We start from the raw sequence: 19,979 nt of genomic DNA on the forward strand, positions 1-19,979 counted from the left end.
TAGGACAGACACAGTGCTCAGTCAAAGCAACATCAATGTCCAGGCACACAATTTGATTAACCCACTTCTTACAATCTTTGCTACTTGTTCAGATATTCCGGGGGGGGCGGGGAACCAAACAAAAAACCAACCAACCAACCAAAAAAACAAACCGGGAAAGACAACAATCCACTATGTTTTGAACACTAGGGGATTTTTTTTCTTTCTATCATTTTTTTTCCCCAAAAAATGACAAATACCAGCATGATGCTTTTTAAATTTTCTGAGTCTGCGAAACATTGTCTCTAACTGGATTTTTCTCAGTGCTGGTCAGATCTGCACAGGGTCATCTGGGCAGGCAGCTGCAAGGGGATTTGGTTCAGGAGTGGAATGACTCAGGCTGCTTCCCAGTATCACAAGCAGGACATGAAAGTGCTGTGTCCTGGTATTTCCCTGAAGCTTTATTAGGTCATATTATTTATAAAATGTACTACCTAAAACAATAATTAGTTAAAAAAAAATCCTGCAGTCTGTGTTGCTCACGATAGATTAACTTGCAGGCCTGTTTTGGATATAATTATTTATGCATTTATTACTACAGGTCCAATAAAGAGCAGAGGTGAAAAAAAAAAAAGGAAGGCAAAGACCTGAATATTAACATCTTCATTTTACTACTGGGAACTAAACATCAAAGGGACTAAGGACCATGTAAAAAAAAAAATTAAGTTCAACATCAAGAGCATGAAGAGTCCATTTAGCAGAAACCTAAGTCTGAAGGTGCTGTGAGCATTTCACTTTTAGTTTTGCAGTATTTTCTGGGACCTAGGCTTGCCCCTGGACACAGTCAGCTGGAAGTGGCCTAGGGTTTAGGTCATGATGAGCTCCTCAGCATCCAGAAATGAGCCATTCCTCTGACTAATTCCCCAGTGGGATCCCACCCACTCAGTGCTCCCTGCACAGGGTCAGCCTGCCCACAAAACGGGGCACTGATAATCCCTTCAGTCTTCCTGTGCCATAAAGCTGGAAATCCCAGGAGGTGGGAAGTGGGTGTTTGATGTGCTCCACAGCCTGAGGGCAACCTCAGCCCTCTCCATCCCACCCATGTCCCTTAGCAGCAGGTCAGCAGGCTGGTCTGGTTAGGGGACACTGCTCACTCACCTTCTGAAACTGGGATGTTGCACATTGAAAAAGTGAAATTAGGTGCAATGGAGAAAAGAGGTGCTGGCTCTTCGCCCCTTTCACCAGATCTACCTGGACTTGTGGAAGAGCTTCGTTTTAACAGGAGTTTTGGAATCTCTCTCCAGTCGTTTCAGTCTCTAAAGATTAGGTGCCACCATGGTTTATGTTGAAATATGGGAGATTCTTTATCAGAGTGAGCCCCAGACAGCTTCACTTCTTATCATAAGTCAGTGGTACATGAGGGACTGAAACTCAGAGCTAATGTGGGGAGATTTCTGCAAATTTGAATCAGGAATTTGTTCTCCTTCATTTGTTGTCCACTGACATCCCTTTTCTGAGGCTCCATCCTAGCACTGGGCTTGTCAGGGCCATTCTCTCACCTGGGACTTTCTCAGTAATCTTCATGTAGTGGTTTACTTGTTGTTGAGGGAAGAGAAGTGAGAATTTCCCCCAAAAGGCCTGAAGGAGAAGTTGGCTTTGGCACAGATTGGAGGGGTTGGTGTCATGGTCATGCCTGTCACACTGCGGGTCACGATGGGCGAGGTGAAAACCACCCAAGGTGGTGACACCAGCTGGTCTCTGCAAGGGAGCAGGGGCAGTGGGAAGAGTTTCAAATGGCTTTACCACACCCTCTTTTCACCTTTGCAAGGAGCAGTTCAAAATCATCCCAGGAAAGCCAGGAGAGCAGCTGAATTTATTTTTATCTTGTTCTCAAAATATGAAATGTTTATGTTTCTTTTAATGCAGACATGCAATTCACACTAGGAGGATATACCATGAAACACTTCGGGCCCAAATTGTATCTCAGCCATGCCCAGTTTTCATCCATGGCAGCTCACCAGGAGTCACTCCAGATCGACATCAGTGTAGCTAAAAGCAGGATCTGATCTTTCATCTCTTCCACTGAAATAAGAATCAGAGGGCTTAGGCACTGATGGGGTATTTTCTCACTCAGTTCTCTTACACCAATATAGAGGCTGAGGGATCTTGTCTACAAAAGAATTTAGTTATGTTTATTAGAACAATGTATGGTTTAGTGGGTGTCAGCTGGGGGCAGCTCCTCAGTCAGGCCAGCTGCCACATGATAAATGAGTATAAATGAGTGAGGTTGCTTGGTGTTACCCATTGCAGGAGCCTGGAGCTCATCAGCAGCTTTCTCTGCTCCAATCCCCTGCATTAAAACGGGAGAACTGGGAGCGTGCAGCCTACACGTGTGGGAGAGCGTGTGCAGGAGGGAGGTGAGCCTGGCATCGCCTTCACTGGGTATTTAAAGAGCTGCAGTGACTCCAGAGTAGTTTCCCATGTGGACACACACATATGTTCACACTCCCACTTTCAGCGTCTCTGAAATGAGAGTATTTTTTTTTTCCCTTTTGAGTTAGTTTCTCTTTAGTGGCATTTGAAATTGAACTGTAAGGAAAGGTTCCAGAGATTCCAGAGAAATAGTCTGATGCCCAAATGCTTCCTTTAGATGGCTGTATCCAGGCAGCATCATCCAAACTAGTCACCTCCACCTGACTAGCTACTAAAGACCAGCCCACTGAGGTCTTGAGCAAAATTCATCTCCTCCTACATCAGATGACTCAAACATGGCAGAGGAACTGTACCCCAATTCCTCTCCACTGACCATAAGGGTGTGTTTGCACAGATGATTCATAGCAAAATTGCCCATGCAGGAAGAGATGATGTGCAGACCCACAGGGTCTCTCAGAAGCCATGAGCTCTGCCTTCCCTGCCCAGATGGTTTGTGTTGTTACCCACCTTAAAATCACAGAACCACAGGCTGGTTTGGGTTGGAAAGGACCTTAAATAATATCTTATTCCAACCTCCCTATTGTGGGGAGCAATATCTTCCACCAGAGCAGGTTGCTCAAAGCCCTGTCCAACATGGCCTTGAACATGCCCTGTTGGAATAATAGCTTCCACGATTTGGTCCTAAAATACATGAAAGCCTTTGCCAGTCCTATTCAGGGGTTTTGTATTCACTCACATCCCTGCTATGTAACAGACAAGCTTTGCATAGGGGTCAGCATCCCCAAAATCTTCCTCTGAGGAACTCTAGCTATTTTTAATTCGATAAAGACAATTTTAAAAAAAGGGTTCAGATGAGTCAGGATCTGGAAGTTCCCCTCAGTCCATGTGCACATACAGCCAAAGAATTCATAATTCACACGAGCAACACCCGGAGATAAGATTACACAGTGTGGGCGAGCATCTGTAATCCTCCACTCTGAGCCTCAGAGAGGGGATCTTTTATTATCCCATCTCCAGGCTTTCAGCTTCTATGGGCTGTGGTTTGTACATCCAGAGGTTTCTGCTCTGGTTGTCTTGGCTGTAGCCAGGGACTGATGGGGCAGAGGTAAGACTTTGAGGGATTTTTTTATCAGGGCATGGAGTGATAGGACAAGGAGGAATGGCTATAAATGAAAAGAGATTTAGATTAGATATTAGGAAGAAATCCTTTAATATGAAGGTGGTGAGGCCCTGGCACAGGTTGCCCAGAGCTGTCCCTGGATCCCTGGAAGTGTCCAAGGCCAGGTTGGATGGGGCTTGGAGCAATCTGGGATAGTGGAAGGTGTCCCTGCCCATGGCAGGGGGTGGGACTGGATGATCTTTAATGTCCCTTCCAATCCAAACCATTCCAGGATTCCACATTCTTTTAAGGCTTCTCCCCCCGGGATGCATGTCTGCAGCTGGGGGGGCACCTCAGCTCAGTTTGCAGGATCAGATATTTGCAGAAGAATAATTTAGCTGCATCTGAAAACTACTAAATCATTTAGGTGACAACTTTTAAAAGAAGCTTTCTGAGTGCGCCATTGACATCAAGGAAACCTCACTCTCTGTGCAGGCTTAGTGAGAGTCCAGAGAGCAGCTCCAGAGCAGGTGACAAGGCAGCAGCCAGGACAGGGCCAAGCCTCCTGCCTCCTACCCCGTGCTGCCAACCACAAAGCATCCCCTCCCCTTTGTCAGGAAGGCTAATCCTGTAATGTGACTCTTGAGCAACGTTTAGGAGCCTAAATAGAACTTCATTCCAAAATAGCACGTATGAAAATGAAGATAAGGCTCAACAAGTTGTAACAGATGCCTGTTAATTAGTCACTGCAAGGCACTTTCAAATGCAAGCTGTGTTTGGTGCACCAGCCATCCACAAAGGCTGCTGTCCCCTCTCTTCTCCAGGCTTGAGGAAGGAGGAGGGCTAAGCCTGGACACCCCCATGTTCCTCAGACTCCCAGTCTGGCTGCAGCAAGGGGACCCCTGCTTGCTTTCTGACACTGGGCTCAGCCCAGCATTAAAAAGGCAGGAACTTGGATTTCACACTTGCACACAAATCCCAGCATCAGACAGTTCTATGAGTGTAGGGCAACCTCGAGAAAAATCAGCCAGGATTTATATGCCCTTATATAAGCACAGACAACACACACTGGTATCGTTTCATTACTTTTGTCTTGATACTTGCATTTTATCTTCATTTATATCTCATATTTCTGAACCCAGCAGTAAACAGTTTTTCCCTCTTTTATAACCCTTAATGATACAGGTTCCTTTTTTCCCAACTCTTTCAGATTACCATTTAAATTAACTATATAAATCAGGCCCTGGCCTCTATTACACGAGAAAACAATTGGGTTCTGTTTAACTTAGGAATCTGCAGTGTTTATAGATAGACAACCCCGAAGGTAAGTTACTAAACTAGTTTCTAGTTGCATTGATCTGTTGCCAGAATACATAAATTATTAACTGAGAAGTAACTCCAGAGAGTGTTGTGTATTTAAGTTCATATTTGGTAGGGCTGGGGATACGTGGCTTGGCCGTAAGTAGACACTAGAAATATTAATCACTTTCAAGTAGAATTCTATATTTTAATTGCCGAGAGGAGACTTCTTTATTTCAGTGTCTGCGTAAGAAACCTTTCCCTTGCTTAATTTAAGTTACTGCAGTGCAATCCTATGGGAAAACTCCCACTGATTTCCCTGAGGACTCCAGGGTTGAGTCCCTGGGAGTTTGGCCATTTATTTTGGTTGATCAGAGTGCCCAGATCCCTCTGCCACCTAAATCTATCTCCCTTGAACTCCAGCTACTCAGAATTTAGTGTTCTGTCACTGGAGCACTGCGTGGAGAGTGAGATAATAGCCTTTTCCTTCCAAAATGACACCAGGCACTCAAAATACTTGACAGTGCCAAGGTCTGGGTGAAGAACACTCTTTTCTGCTCTTTCATGTTAACCAGGAGGCTGAACCCGAGGTTAGCTGTCCTTCAAAGCATGGAGGGTCACAGAAAAATTTGAATTAGCTCCCTGGCTGCCTTTCTGAGGACTGAGACAAATCTTTTCTTAAAAATTAGGGGATGTCACTGGGGCACAGCCCGTGCCCATCGAGAAGCACAAGCTGAGAAAACACATTTGCTCTCTATTTTCCGATTCTCTTTAATTCCTAGATCCTCTGGAGGTTCATAGGACAATATGTGGCATCCTGGCTGCTCCTTGGGGCCAGCCTGGCTGCAGAGGATGGGGCTGTGAGGAATGCAAGCTGTCTGCATGCCACTCAGTCCCTGGGTGGATTCAGCACTAATTCCAACTTGCCTCTCCCACCTCCTTGGAATAAATTCCTCCCCAGCTGAACTGCACTGCAGCCAGCAGCTCAGAGAGAAGGGAGGTGACAGCCTGAGCAGGCTTGGTCCCAGCTGGGCAGGTACCACTCCACACTTGAGTCCTGGAAAATCAGGGAAATTCAACTTTGTCTCCACAGCATAGGGTGTCAACACATTTTCCACACAACAGGGAGAAATCCAAGTGTGGTGACCCTCACCAAGAAGAAATTGTCTTGCAGGAACAGCCTGGAGCCATGAGGTGCCCCATCCCTCTGCTTGCAGCAGGTCCATCCCAGAGCAGCTCAGGGAACAGCAGGAGAGACATTTGCATGGGCAGCAAGTCAGAATTAAACAGCCACATCTTGTCCAGGCACCTACATACAGCACCCCTGCTGTGAGAGAAGGGTGTTCACCGTTTGTATAATCTTCACCCACGCCAGAAGAAAAGCACCTTTTTGGCTCTATATGTGCCACAAATATTTTTGCAAAGCCCTGTGGTTCTTTGCAATTCAGTGTAAGCTTTAAGCTTATTAGGACTTGGGATTTTTTCTGCTACAGAACTGTGAGGGGCTGAAGGATGAAACCCATTTCTTTGTTTGCACAGTACCTGAGGTTCTGCCATCCTCCTCTCTGGATCCTCCTGCCTCTGGAGGATGTCACTGAGCGATGCAGAGGTGAGGTGTGGATTTCAAGTGGATTTAAGAACTTAAATAACTTTAAGCAAAAGGGATGGACAGATCTGCAGGCTACCCAGGAAGTCCAGAGAAATTCAAGGAAGGCAGTTCAGTTATCTAAAGATGTGTGACAGCTCTCAGACGAACTTTTCCTCACCAGTGGCAAAACTGGCAAATTTTGTGGAGCTGAGTGCTGCAGGAATCAGTTTTGGATGCCCTGGTCATTCTATGTCCTTCACTCACAGTTTCTTCTCCAGGGAGCCCCAGTCTTCTGGGGAGCTTTGAGATTAAAAAGAGAAATGCCTTTCTTGTATTAGGCATCTGTGGTTGCTAGAAATTGAAATAAAATTGGCCCTGCACATTTCAGAAATTCAAAGATTTAGCTTTGCAACTCTCAAAGGCCCACAAATTTAATTTGATCTAGACTTTTTTATTATGTAATGGTGTAGGTGACATCTGGACTGAAGTGCTATTCCAGGGTTCTGTGTTTAAGTTCTATTCCTCAGCAACAGTATCAGGGTAAAGTGGAAAATTTTGTGGTTGCAATTCTGAGTATGTTGGTAGACACTCCCTTTGTGATCTTCTGCAAGTGACTTTATCCCTCTGCAGAAGTTCTCCCCAATAAAATAAGGGGGGGGAAAAAACCTTTCCCTTTCAGGAACAGCTCCTGAAGATGCTGCCAGGATGTGAAAAGTTTAGAGGCCACCGAGATGGGGAATGGTCCAAGTGCCAAAGTCAACTTGCTGTGACTGAGGTGGAGCTGCAAAGGCTGAGGCAGCCATGAAGATGAAGACAAAACTGAGTCAGAAAAGCTGAATATTGTGATAATTTCTGTATTGATCCTCCCATTTGTCTCCCTGAAGTGCAGCAGCAGAATTGTGGTTAAGCTCTGTATCCAGAGAGCTTTTGTGGTAGTGAGCGAGCAGAGATCTCCAGAGATAAGGGGCAAGAAAAACACCCAGCTCTGTGAACTGCCTCTCCAGACAACCATTCTCTGCCTCATAAGCTATTAATTACCAGATGTTAGAATTTATTTATTTTTCCTGAAAAGAATTCTGACAGCATAGTCTTTAGAAAAGAACGGAGATGGGAAAAAGAAAGACTACTCGTTTAAAAATTCCTCTTTTCCCTCCAGTTTTTTAAATGCTGCTGGGTTGCTGAACTGTGAAATATGATGTCTTTTTAAGAGTTCCAAGATTTTTGCCCAGAAGGAAGAAAATACTGTTCAGGTTTGTCTCTTGAGGATTTAATGATCACATCGTAAATTTCTCTGGAGAAATGAAACAGCAGTCAGTGGCTAATATCCCATCTAATGCTGTTTTCCCCTCTTTTCTTCCTCAAAGGCCCAGCCTCTCTCTTCGGACCTCTGGGATTTTCTGCATAATGGGAGGATGCAGAGGCACAGGGTGATGTGCCCTTCACAAACCAATTTGACACACTCAAATATTATTCCTGCTCCATCTTAAATCTTCCTGCTTGATCTAAACCCCTCTGTGCCCTAAAAACAACAGTATTCAGTGTCCTCAAAATCCAGAGCAACTGAAACAAGGTAATTTTTCTATACAGCTTGTGTATGATAGTCCAAGCATCTGTGCTCCTGCATCCCAGCATGTTTCAGAGGGATTCATCTTTTACTGGAAGGACACAGACACTGCAGAATAATGATTTCCATTTTCTCCATCATCTCTGCAAGGCACATGAAACCAGCCTTACTCTTTTCTCAGAAAAGCCTACACGGAAATCTGTGAAGGAATGAGACAAAGGGGCAAAAAGCTGTTATTGTTTTAAACATCAGCCACCAGCCAGCAAATCAGAGACTCATAGAATATCCTGAGCTGGAAGGAAACCACAAGGATTGTTGAGTCCAGCTCCTGGCCCTGCACAGGACAGCCCTAAGAATCCCATTCCTGAGTTCAGCTGCTCAGCTTCATTCCTGGGCACAGAGGATCCTTTCTGGATGCTGTGTTTTTTTCCCAGAGTCACATCTAGGACAAAGGGAAAGCCCATCTTTGGGGTAGAAACACTCACCAGGCTATGGCCAAGATCTATGCTGTAGTGTTGTCCTCCACACTTTCTCCACCTAAACTCTTCTTACTGTCTTTAAGCTTAGAACTTCTAGTTCTGGTGTTGGCTTTTCAGGGAGCCATGTGTCTTTACCCACCCTGCAGCCAATTTTCATCAAAACCACCACAAGATAAGGAGAAAAGATTCATTATTTGCAAGAGCATTGGTACTCTTGGGCTGAGGTCTCTCCCAACCCCAGGATTTATGCATTTTACTATTTCCTAACCACCAGCAGTGTGTGACTCTCAGCCCTTTGTTTCCCAGGCACCTCCTAATGAAAAGAAGCACAAGACTCTTGTTATCTGGTTCCTGCCTTGCAGCACAAATCAGATTTCAAGCTATGCCCTGCTTTATCCCACAGTGTTTTTAGGTCACATCTTACCCTATTTGCTCATCTTTTTCCTGGACAGGAGTCATTTCCATGTGTGAGCAGGCTGACCTGGCCACTCACAGCAGCTGCATTAGAGAACACCATGGAGAAGGTGAAAATGGCATCAATGTTTGAAGCCCTGGCTGAGATGGATGGAATCCCCTCTTATCCAAATCACCAGTGCTGGTGTGTGGCTTGAGGGAGGAAAATGGCTGCATCTAAAGTAGGGGGGACCCCTGCCCTCTCCTCACACCCACTCAGTGCTGAGCTTCAATTTGAAGGGCAGATGATGAGTGGGTTTCATGTCTTTGGGAAGGTCTCCTCTCTTTTCTCCAGGTTTCCTGCTGCCTTGATAGTCACAAATCCCACAGGTTGTGGGCATGGGCAGGAGAGGTGGTGGGTCCCTAAACAACCTTCTCACTGCCTGATGGGGCTTAGGACAGGGACAGCCCTGGGGATTTGGTTTCCTTCTCCTTCCTGTGAGTCAACAGGCCCGATCACACAATAAATATTGTACAATATTCCTTTGGAAAACAGAGGGTATCAGTGCTGGATCCCACTCCTGCTCCTCTGGATATTACATTTCTGCACGAGGGCACACTGATCTTGAAGGACTTGTCGGATGTCAGGGTGGGACACCAAGCCTTGGATGTTGTCTCCTGACCACTGGCTCTGATCATAGCTTAACACAGGAAAACAAAAGACACTTTACAGTGCACCTGGACGTGGGCCTAAGCCACACATTCAAATCTGAATGAAGACAGGAGGCGTTTGGCTCCAGGGTTTTGGTTCTAGTCCTTAAATAAAGCAATTTAATTTACAGCATGCCTGCCCCAGAGGAGTTTGTAAGAAGGAATGGAAATCCTCCACCAGAAGTCATGGGTCTAATTTGGAAATCTGTAGAGGAGAGTCCTACAGCCTCTGCTCTGAAGACATTGGACCAAATCATCAGCCTTGTCATTTAAATCACTGCTGCAACACACTTTCACTTGACATTGGCACACAGCATTTGCACACACCTACATAACTGTTTTACAAAATGGTCAGCCTGGCAGGATGCAATCCCAAAGGATAAATTAATAATAAACCACATATACAGACACGAAATACTCAGAATTGCATAACAGTTCCAGGGATGAACAATCCATATCAAGTTGGGAAAAACTACTCTCTTTCAGATCCCGTGTCTATGGGCACATTCCCACTTTGTGCTGCCAATATTTGCTGGATTTAGTGTGGCATAGATTGGATGTGACTCATGGTGAAACAGGCAAACCCTGCCCAAACTAGAAGCATCCCATTTAGTGTGTTGAAAAGGCACCAAATTAGCTATTTCCTCTACATCTGCATAATTTTTTTTTTTGCATGAAACACACTTCAGGGTGTGTTCCCTCTCTCAGTCTTCTGATTTATTAATCTTCATGGCGTGGGCATAATTATTTTCTGCCATGGTTTCTACAGGCAATAAGCATCACTATGTCTAAACAATTATATCACCTTCTCTTGCTGCCTCTGTAGCCTCCCAAAGCCAGTGCTCTCCTTCTTTTGGCAAAGCCTGGTTTCCTCCTTTCTGCTCCCAACCCACCTGAAAGGAAAGGGATTAAGATGGAGACAGCTGTGCCGGCTGCAAGTCTGGCTGTGTGCTGAGGAGAGACGGGATGGCTGCAAATTTCCCACAAACTGGAGGCTCCTTCCAGCCAGGGCTTCTACTTGGCACCCTCCAGACACAAGGGTGGAAAGGCAGGAAGAGCCAAAAGCAACTCCAGTCTCCTCTGTCAGGGCAGGAAGGTGATTGTAGGAGATCTGGAGAGAGACAAGGCTCTACCCAAGGGATTCAGAGTCAGTCAGAGCCTTTCTGCAAAGGATGTTTTAGGTGTTGCCAGTAGAAAAATCTCCACACCCCCATGGCCTCACACTGTGCACATTTCCCTGTAGGCTTAGTTCTGCAGGTGTCCCTGGCTGAGTCTCTATCGAGCAACTTCAGCCCTGTTCTTAATCGATTTTATGACATTTTCTGTCCTGGGGCAGAGCCATGGGTTTGACTCAAGGTGGGTGTCAGGTTTCCTGTGTTTGTTTCTCCAGCACTTGGGGATGAGTCTTGCTTGAACATTTCAACCTACCAGTGCTTGCTTGGAGAAGCCAACCCATGCCTGCTGGCAAGCAGATTGTTTCAGAGCCCTGTTTTGGGAATATCTCCTGCCTGGACCAGCTGGACAAAGGAAAATGGGAGACCAAGCTCACTTGAGCTCCTTGTGCTTGGCATCAAATAGAAATCGGACCAAGAAACGAAAACATGGTGATGTCTGTGCCTACAACACCCCAAAATCACCCACTTTGAGTAATCAGAGCTCTCTTTACCACTGAGGAAAAGAATAAATTCACATACTGGCTGGAAGCCGAGTGGCAGTGCTGGCAGCCGGCTGCTGCCGATGCCAAACGAGCCGGTTTCCTGGCTGGCAATAACCCCCTGCATTCCCATCCAGAAAGCCAAACTTGCACCCAAGAATCAGAGCAGGCATGCAGGCAGCAAAGCAGGGGACTGTGATCCCACTTAGCACACGGCAAACCCGAGTTATTTTAGTGGATTTCTTCCAAGCTCCTGCCAATAAAGCTAAAATCATAATTTGGCCTCTAGTCATTGCTTGGTTTCAGGGCCATGGAAATATTTTCTGCTTGCTGCTGGGTGAGCTCTCCCCACTCTGCCTGTCATTGGGATTTTTTTTTTTGCCCCTCACAGCAGTGCTCAGGAGAAGATTGTAGACATAAAAGAGAAAAAGAATTAGAGCAGTTGCAAAAAAAAAAAAAAAAAAAAAAATTAGAGCAGCTCTTCTCTGTGATTTTTATCACAGGCAGACAGCAAACCCACACAGCTGGGTGCTGGTGTCTGCCCAGCCTGGGAAGAGGAGGGAAGGGCTGCTCTGGGCCGGGTGCCTACCTGTGCTGGCTGTCGAGGGGAGCACAGCAGCCAGGGCAGGGGAGTGTGGGCTGCAGCAGGGCTGGCAAGTGGCAGCCCCCAGAGAGCTCCTGTAGTGGCTGCTGACACAGCTCCCAGCCAGCCCTGCTCAATCCTGAGCCAGCTGGATGAAAAAGCCCCATCCTCAGGACCCAGGGGATGGAGCTGCTCTGTGGGGTGGACAGTAAGAGCTGTGTGATCCTTTCAGTGTGCAAAACTCTGCTGACCCTGTGGACCTTTCTCTTCAGAAAGAGAGGTAATGGCTTCAAACTGCACCAGGGGAGGTTCAAATTGAACATCAGGATTGATTTCTTCACTGGAAGGGTTGTCAAGCATTTGGACAGGCTGCCCGAGGAAGTGGTGGATTCAACATTTCTGGAAGTGCTTAAGAAATGAATGGATGTGGCAATTGGTGCTATGATTTAGTTTGGCCAAAGGTTGGATTCAATGATGTCAGAGGTCTTTTCCAACTTTAATGGTTCTCTAATTCTGCAGTGTTTGAGTGCATGGAGTGCCTGGCCCCAGCATCTTCATCCCCTGAACTGTCCCACTACCTCTCACCCAGTGCTGTGCCTTCAAAGTGCCAAGGCCAGAGTTTTAGTGCAGGTAAAACCTGTCCCGAGGGTTTTCCATCAGCATTCAGCCCTGGCCGTGCTCAAATCACACCAAGGCTGGCTGTCACTGATGCTGAGGGACCCAAACCTCTCTTTCTGCCTCTCTGAGCTGGAGGGTTCAGGCTTAGACCCAGTGCAGACTCCAGGAATAAAGCTGGCTCTGCTTCACCTTGTGGCAGGCTGTTCCCTCTCCTCCTGGGACCTGACAACCCTGTTAGTGGCAAATGTCCTCATTGTCATTGGTCCCAGGCAAATCTGCCTTAGGCACCACTTGGGCAAGTGGCTCCAGGGCCACCTACTCCAGAGGCTTTTTCCTGGTAAATTTGCTGGCACAGTGTGTGCTTGGACAGGTCAGGTAGCTGTAGGGCTGTCCCCAAAGCCTGTCTGAGTGCAATGGTTTGCACCTGGGTTGGGATTCTTGACAGGAAAATGAGTTTCCATGAGATTAGCCAACGAACTTAGAGCAAATTGCATCCCCTCATGCTAGATATGTTCTGCTTCAGGCTGAAGGAAACCTCTGAGGACAAATGCAGAGGAGGACACAGAGTCATAATCAACTCTGCAACGTGATGCTCTAGAGAGGGATGAGAAATAATCCCAGGTATAAGTGACCCCCATCAGTGCCTCCAGTACTCGCTGTCCCTGTGTGACTTTGCTGAGACAGGAGACCAAGGGTCCTTCAACAGCAGCAGCTCAACACCATCTGCAGAGCAGGGAAGCAGTTGTGAAAGAGTTTGGGAAGAATAAAAACCCACTTGGAAGTCTCACTACCAATATTTATGACGCAGAGCCAAAGGCTCTCATCAGGATTTGGTAAGACAAAGCCCTGTAGTCTCCCTCATGAGAGCACTGGGGATCTCAGCTGGTTTCCCTCCCAAGGCGTGACGCCAGGCGTCTTGCACGATTCCCAATTTCCCCGTGTCTTTGCTCATGTTTGCAGGCTTTTGAGAGTTGCAAAATTTCCTCTTCCACTGTCATCCCAGGGAGGGTGGACACTAGCACTGTTCCCAGCCCCAGGGTCAAATTGCTCAGCCTTTGAAGATATTTCCTTGGAGTCCTTGAGCCTGAGTTTCTTGGCCTCTTTGAAGTTTCCCCTTGATGTTAGTGCATCTCTGGGTGACTCAGTTCCCTCCCTCTCTGAGTGAGATCAGATCTTGTTTGCCAGCTTTGTCTTATATCCCCCTGTTCAGATATGTGGTCTTGGGCCACTGAGTCCAAGGGCTCTGAATTTATGGTGGACTCTGCATGCACCAGCATCATCTTGTTGCTTTTTGGTAGCACATTTCCCTGGTACAGGGATCTTTGAGGCATCCCTGCTTCCTGGAGGTGAAATTCTATAGCCCAGCTTCATAGGTCCCAGGACTCCCACCAACCATGAAAACCCTCATTTGCTCCCAGTTTTGCTGTGTGGGACTAAAATGAGGATGAGAGAGCCAAAACACCTCTCCTAGAGTCATGATAAAAATCCCATTGACCTTTTTATTTCTCCTTCAGGAATGACTCCTTTGCTCACATCTTTCCTGGAGAACTTTTCCAGCTGCAGTAGTCTCCTGAGGGCTGTTGTGGTCACCTTCAATAGCAGGAATCAGCCTTGAGCTCTTCACACTGCCCAAGGCTGGCATGAGCTGCACGTTGGGTTTTGTTGTCCATCCTGCAGCCACAGTGAGCATGCAGAGCTCACAGGAACACAGAGCCAGGTTTAAGGGGAGTTGCCCTTATCTGACATCCATTGATTTATGCCTTTAATCTGGGAAGGAATTTGCTGCAGGTCACAGGAAGCCAATGGATAACTCTACAATCCTCATCGTGTCCCAGTCCTGCAGCATCAGCCTCTCAAGCACGTTTCTCACCAATGCAGATATTTGTGTGCTTCTGGACGAGGAAACCAGTCCCTCAACCCAGTCTCCTGAAGCCCACTGACCCCTGAAACCTGGAATCTTGTTTGGAAAAAAAGGATTTAAATGCTAGCAGCCAGAGGGCAGAAGGCAGAGCCCATCCCTCGTTCAGCTGGCACTGCTGGAATCGAGTGCCATGGAGTGAGAAGGATGAGATGGGGAAACCCAAGATAATCAGGCTCATATTAGTGCTGGTATCCCAAGCCAGCAGTGGCTCTGCTCCCACATGAGAGTAACCCTTGCTGAGCTGGGGAGCTGGACTGCTTGTGGAGCTACAACAAAGGATTCAAACGTGTTTCCTCTTGGAACAGGATGAAGCAAACCATCCGCAGCCCCATCCAGTGGGCAGGTTGTCGTCCCCCCTCTCCCTGCCTCCCTCCAGAGAAGCAGCTCTGCTTCTCATCCACATCCACCCTCCCCTTTGAAAGCCAAGCTTCCTGCTCTGGGATATTTCTGACCTCCAGAGCCAGGCTGCCAAGCGCCCAAGGATGAGCTGGCCAAGGGGGGCTGGTGAGGTAGGGCAGGGATGTGGGGAACTGGGGGGGCATTGAAACAACTTTTCTTATTGAAACAAGGCAAAATCACAGAATCATAGAATGGTTTGGGTAGGAAGGGACTTTAAAGGCCATCTGCTTCCAGCTCTCAAGTTGCTTTCCTGGTCAGCTGTGTCCAAGCAGACAAAGGTCTCCCACCCTTGTCCCAAACAAGGAATTGCCATTTTTTGGCCCTCATTTTCAGATGTTCTGCTGTTTCTGCATGTGCATTTACTCCCTCCTATTCACACGGATGTATAACCAGGCAGCAGCTGTAATGTAATACCAGAGTCCTGTATATAGCTCTGAAAACACCACTGGAGCAGCCCTATTATCGTGAGACCAATCTGAGCAGGAAATATTATCATTACCAGGGGGCATTATTTTTTCCAATCACACTTCATATCAGTTGTCATCAAACCCTGTGTTTTATATAGTGTTACAATAGCCACAGTTGCCATGAATTGTCTCTGGATGGACTGTAAGTATTAAAAACAAAATAAGAAGCATATGTTGGAATGTCTGAAACTAGCAGACAAAACTCAAGGCTTTGACAATGTTACGGGTTTTTTGGAAGGAGCCAGATTTTAGCAATAACATTCCACTTTTGTGAGTCTACCCACCAGCATCTAACCTGCCCTATAACATCTCACTGGAGTTTACAATTTCCTTCACCTCCTGTTCGTCTCTAATGTAAACTCTCTGGCTTTTCTCGAACGTGTGGCTTGGAAGAGGAACAGCTCCAGCCTCCCAGGTGCCAACTGGAAATCTTCCTTCACGGTGGACAAGTAAGAAAAAAAATGTACAATCTCAGGAAAGTTCTCATCCATAGCTCATTTTTCCCCCCCTGCTCCTGTTCTAGCTGTAGCAAAATGTCAAAGGCATGATGCACACATTCCTTTGAAGCCACTCCATGGCCTGATGATCCATTTTGCTTACGAAAGGAATGTACGCTCGGTGCTGGGATTTTTGTTGGAAGGCCTCAGCAGCAATGGAATAACTGCAAGGAACGCTGCCAGGTTTCCCCCCCTTCCCTGTGCATTCCAAAACATCCATCCAGCGAGCAATAAATAGCAAAAAAATATTAATTACCCAAAGGAAGAATTCTCTCCTGAACAAATATTGGCTTTGTGACAAGAAGGAGCTTGTGAAATGTGTGTTTGCCTACCAAGCCCACTCAGTCTATTTCTGATTCCCAAAGAACATAATGACCTGTGTGCCAGATTTTATTTGGGCTTTTTTTCTTTTTTTTTTTTTTTTTTTGCATGCCCAGCAAGAACTGTAACAAACATTCAGGAAGGAAAACACTCCATTGTTGCTTTTGGTCTTATGGTGGGTTTTGTTCTGTGCTTTTAACTGTGCTTCACTTCTGGAGCTGCACAGAAAAAAAAAAGTCCTGTTATTCTTTTTTAGCTTATTCACCAGTTCTCCCAGCTTTCCCCAAATTCATTTACTGCTTAAAAGTGTTCAGTAGATAAGCTTGGGAGAAATCAGTTTTGAGCTATTATATACCACACACAAACACAGAAGTACATGCATATACATATATATGTTCACAGATACATGAGTAGGGGCTTGATGCTCGGGCCATATGGGTTAATTAAAAAAGTATAAATATATAAAAACCTCCAATCCACACTCCAAAGCAAAAATGATGGTCTCCATCCTGTGCAAAGTGCTGTGCACAAGGGTCGGTCTTTGAAGAACTTGTTGCAAATGAAGGTGAATAGCTGATTTTTTGGATCCTATGGCAAACACCTCCCACCCTCATCGCTGCCAGCCAGCCTGCAGGAGCTCAGCCCTTGGAGCTGCTGCAAAGCAGGAGCTGTGGTGAGCATGAGAGTGGCTGAACTGGGCCAGAGAAAAGGTGCAGCCTGCCCAGAGCCCAGCCCAGCCAAGCAGAGATGCTGTGGGAGGGATGTAGGATGCTGTTCCCAGGGTCTCCCCCAGCCTCAGCCTTTCCCAGCTCAGGGGCTGCCTGAGCTGAAAGTGAGGTTTCTGTGTTTAACAACCCTTTGCCTTCGACTTCTCCAATCTCCCTTGAACCTGCAAAATGAGAAGTTTCCTGCAGACTGGGAAGAAAACAGAACTGGGAAAAGGGGATGTTTCTGCTCCCACTTTGGTTTGCTGGATGCAACCCCCTTCTGCCAAAATGAGTGTAGGTCACTGCTGCAAAACTCCCGTGGCATTTCCCCAGCAGCTCCCACAGCCCTCACTGGCAACTTCCCCTTGTAACAGGCTCAAATCTCTTGGTCTAACAGGAGCTAAAAAACCTTGTTGGCATTTGCTCCTTGCCTCACTTGTTTTGGGGCTATTCTTTTGGGAAAACAAACAAACAAACAAACAAACAAACAAACACATAAAAAACATCACTTGGACAGGCACTTGGAGGAAACCAGGAGGGAGTTCAGGTCTGTGTAGCCCCAGGGCTTGGTAACCACAGTCCCAGGACATGGAATGCCAGCCCTCTCCTGCACAACAGCACGTCAGTGACATTTGGAGTTTAAGTAAAATGATGGCAGCCTTCCTGAAAGCAAAGCCTGCTTCAAAACACTCAGAGGAGACCACCCAGAGAAGACATGCCTGGAGTTCCCCACGAGCAAATCTCTTACATCCTCAGCTATCCCTCATCTAAGTTGCCCAAGGCAGGACAAGATCCATTCATAGGTTGTGCCCTTCCCTGCTGAGGGGAGCCGGTTGTATTGTAAAGGCAGTCAGCAGTTAGGAGCAGTTACATAGAATTATTTATCCACATAGAGATCTTTTCATGAACAGAATAGTAAATCTTTTCATTCAACAATTTTTAGACAAAAGCTGTTTGTTAATGTGACATTTTTCAGCTGTATCAGTGCAAACATCCATCCATTTAGTTTTTCACACACAGAAAACTTCTTTCTTGGTGCTTGCAAGAAAAAAGAGAGGGAGGGTGAATGAAAACTGAACGTATTTTTGTTGTTGTTGTTGCTGTTGTTGTTTGGGGCATGTTTTGCTGGAAAATAAAAAAAAAAAAAAGGTCAAAATAAGATGATGCTGTGAGTCTTTAATTTAGGGGAAAGGTCATTTTTCACCATCTAAAATCACTTGATTCAATAATTGTTGCCCAGATCCAGTGTCATGCTTTGCTAATCAGATTTCAGGAGGCATTCAGTGCAGTAAATCACACTGCCATGTCTTATCAGCCAGACTAAACGTTGTGGTTCCATCATGAGGAATATCACAACTGGAATACTCTCCACAGCTGGCTCTTGTAGGACCCTGAGCGATGCTGCTGGTTTGGGGGATGTGCAGAAAAGAGGAGCAAAAAGACAGGGAGGCCAGGAAAGGGATTGCAAAGGTCAGTAGCATTCATTGGCATTCTTCAGGGATGAGATCCACCCAGCTTTATCTTCCCTTCCCCACAGTGACTGCCTAATGGGAGGGATGCCATCCTCTCTGCTTGCCATGGTTGCTCTGAATTTGTGCTGTGGGGTTACAATTTTTGATCACTGTCTTTTTTTCTCCCTGTGCTTGTCTACCCTTTCAACAGGATTCTTTTCCCCTCCACCAGCAGACGTGAGAGTGGATTACAAAGTGATTCATCTGGAAAAACTACCAGGAAATGAAACAAACAATTGTTTTCTGCACAAAAATCCAAATTCTGGCTTGAATTTCTAGAGCTGCAATACCACCCAAGGGATTATGTGCAGTTATCTCCAACTGCTGGGTATTCATCTTCCCTCCTAGTGTGTTTCTCTGATCATCAGTGGGTTGTAGCAGAAGATAAATTTCTTTCAGTTTGATGCTATTCCTGGGGCTTCTGTGGCGTTCCCACACAAAACTTTAATTGTCATAAACACCTTGAAATTTGTTGCGCATAAAGAAATGAACTGATTTGATAAACAACACTCATCGCACCAAAGTAAGCACAGACTTGATTTCTATCATGCAAAATCAGATGTGGTGTCAGAGTCAGAATAGCAAACAGGAGGTTTCATGGGAAAGGCTGCTTGTTTGCAGCGGGTAGGATGCCTTTGAATATTTCAGGTGTGACTCATTTAGCGAGAGGAGACACCCAAATTGCCCATCTGAGCAAGTCTCCCCAGTCTCCCTTTGCAGCCACTGGAGATCTCATCAAGGGAGACTGGGCCTCCTCCACAAGCAGGCACCTAAACCTGGCTGGATGTCCTGTGCTCTCAAGGCTGACCATGGCAGTGTCCCTGTGGTTGGCAGAGGTGCTGGGCTGAAACGCCTCATCAGGTGAATGTTGGTTTTTTGTGTGTGTGTTGGAGCAAATTCTAGTGTTCTGGGGTGCTGCAGGGCATGTTAGCAGCAGAAATGTTAAACCCAGACCTTGTGCCTCTGCAGGAACAAACCTCTTGGTTCTGTGTCAGGTTTAACCCCACCTGGATCAGTGTGTGTTCAGTGTGAACTTTCTCATTTCATGCAATGCATTCGTGAGCAGCTGGTGGTTTTTCAGGTTCCCATCACTCAAGAGGTTGCACCCTCAGCTTGCTTGGGTTGCATGCAAAGCCTTGACTCTGCAAGGAAGGTTTGGCAGCAATCTCACTGTTCTTGGTCAAACCTTGAGCTGGGTATCTTTGGGGTAAGATATTCCCCTCCCTGGTCCTGGTGTCCAGCTGAGTGGGGATCAGAGATTGTCTTCTCAGCACGCCTTGGGCACTGGAGGAAGGACAGACCTCCTCAAATACAGACTCACAAAACCATACAATGGTTTAGGTTGGGAAAGACCTTTAAGATTGTCAAGTCCAGCAGTGCCAAGTCCACCACTAAACCCTGTCCCTCAGCATCACAGCTACACATCTTTTCTGCACCTTCAGGGATGATTACTCCACCACTGCCCTGGGCAGCCCCTTGTGATAGCTGACAACACTTTCAGTGAAGAATTTTTCCCTATATTCAATCTAAACCTCCCCTGGTGTAACTTGAGGCCATTTCCTTCTCCTATTAAACAACCATGGCTGTGGGGAAAGTGAGGATATGGAGCTAAGGACAGATGAATCTCTACCAAAGGATTAATTCTTCTGCTCCCCAATCTTCAAAGGGAGTAACCTCCTGTCTTGGCAGCAGGAAAACATCTCTTTTTGGTCAAGGCACTCCTATGAACCTCTTGGAGTAGTCAGGAGTTGCAAGG

This window comes from Sturnus vulgaris, chromosome 1 (assembly GCF_052056855.1).
Source record: "Sturnus vulgaris isolate bStuVul1 chromosome 1, bStuVul1.hap1, whole genome shotgun sequence".
NCBI lineage: Eukaryota > Metazoa > Chordata > Aves > Passeriformes > Sturnidae > Sturnus > Sturnus vulgaris.